Source organism: Artibeus jamaicensis, unplaced genomic scaffold (genome assembly GCF_021234435.1).
Source record: "Artibeus jamaicensis isolate MK-2021 breed Jamaican fruit bat unplaced genomic scaffold, CSHL_Jam_final contig_923, whole genome shotgun sequence".
NCBI classification, from domain to species: Eukaryota; Metazoa; Chordata; class Mammalia; order Chiroptera; family Phyllostomidae; genus Artibeus; species Artibeus jamaicensis.
The window spans coordinates 11909611-11911767 of record NW_026522014.1 but is presented as its reverse complement, the minus strand read 5'-3'; positions in this window follow the sequence as shown (position 1 = coordinate 11911767).

Below are 2157 nucleotides of genomic sequence, written 5' to 3'. Positions count from 1 at the left end.
AGTCCAAACTTCTTTCCATTATACTATGTTGTTTATAGAAGCATAGAAACTAAATTAAATATATAATTTTAATTATTGGTTCAAATTGTAGTTGACCCTTCTTTATAAAACCAGTGGATTTTAATGCATTTTCCAGATTAACCCCAACAGACAGGGCTTAACTCCTCATGTTTGTGAGTCACTGTCCATGGTGCTATAATAGTGGAAAAAAGAAAATACATTTCTAATTATGTTTGATCCATACTTTCTGATAGTAGATGGTTATATTACTATAGCATCATTTACATGAAATGTATGTACTAAATATTGCCCATTTAAAATAACATATTCACTCTATTTGCCTCAAAATTAAGATTCTGAAACTTTACTTATTTCTTTATTATTCTGGTAATAGTTTAGATGAGTGTCTTCTTAATCCACTTAGATTTTATATGGTATGCAGCATTTGAAACTATAACAGGGTAATATGGTGATTAACTGCACATGATTGATTCTTCTTAGAAGATCCCAGAACTGGTTTAGAATTGGTGGTATAGTATATTTTCTTTAATTTTTTACATATACATTGACATCTCATAATGGTGGAACTTACCATTGACCAGATTAAGTTATAGTGAAGAAAGGCACTTACCTCAAAGTATGTCCTTATCAAGACCTTGAGACACCAAAGGATCTATTCCTCTCTAACCTCTTTCACTTGTTCCATCAGCAATTGCCTTCTTGGTGTTTCTGGAATATACCCAGCATACTTTAATTTACAGTCTTGGTTTTACCTCCTCCCCCCTCAGTTAGCTCCTTCCCCAGATTTGCATAGACTCACTCTCCTCCTTACAATATTGTTTAAAGTTTCACTTTCTCTGAATGGATGGCCAAAAATCAAAAGATAAATAAAACCGTGAAAATGTTGACAACATAAGTCATATGACAAGAAATATTATTTTTCTGAATTCCATCATCATTTGCTCTGGGACACAGTTAACAGTAGTTTTCCATATTTCTACCTACCTGGATATATTACCTACTGAATAAGCAATTATATTCCAAGTAAGTAGTTTTCTAACCACGAACCTGATGGCTTGAGTGTAATTAATTGCCTGCCACTATTTGTTTTCACACTTACTTCTATCCTTTCCTTTTTCTTCTGTTTTTTAATCTTCCTGCTTCAATTGGCATTAGAGGTTGATGTCTAAAATGTCTAGCCCTGAGGAAACAATCCCGAAATGAAACAAACAAAAAAAAAACTTAGCTTGTGGTATCCAGTAAATAGGACTTCTAATGTTTAAATTACCTCAGTTTAAATGTAATTAAGCTATGTTTTTCTCTAGGATTTTTATGGTATCACACCTTATATTTAAGTCTTTTATCCATTTTGAGTTTATTCTGGCATGTGGTGTGGGATAGTGGGCAGTAAAATGTCAGATATCTCATGTAGTCATATTTTTGTCTATACATCTTTTAGGGCAAGGGAAATAAAGAAAAAATAAACAAACAGGACTGTATCAAATTAAAAAGTTTCTACATGACTAAAAAAACCATCATTGAAATAAAAAGAGAATCCCCTGTGTGGAAGAATATGTTTGCCAACAATATATCAGGCAAGGGTTTAATCTCCAAAATATATAAAGAACTTATATGACTCAACACCAGGAAGACAAATAATCTAATTAAAAACTGGGCAAAGGACCTGAATAGACACTTTTCCAAGGAAGAAATACAGATGGCCCAGAGAAATATGAAAGGATGCTCAAGGTCTCTAGCCATCAGGGAGATGCAAATTAAAATCACAATGAGGTATCACCTCTGACCTGCCAGAATGCTTATCATTAATAAGTCAACAAACAACAAGTATTGATGAGGATGTGGAGAAAAGGGAACCCTAGTGCATTTTTGGTGGGAATGTAAACTGTTGCAGCCACTGTGAAAAGCAGTACGGAATTTCCTCAAAAAAAAAAACAACTAAAAAATGGAACTGCCTTTTGACCTAGTGATTCTACTGCTGACAATATACCCAAAGAATCCCAAAACACCAATTCAAAAGAGTTCATGCACCCACATGTTCATTGCGGCTCTATTTATAATAGCCACGTGCTGGAAACAGCCTAAGTGCTCATCAGTAAATGAATGGATCAAAAAACTGTAGTACATCTACACAATGGA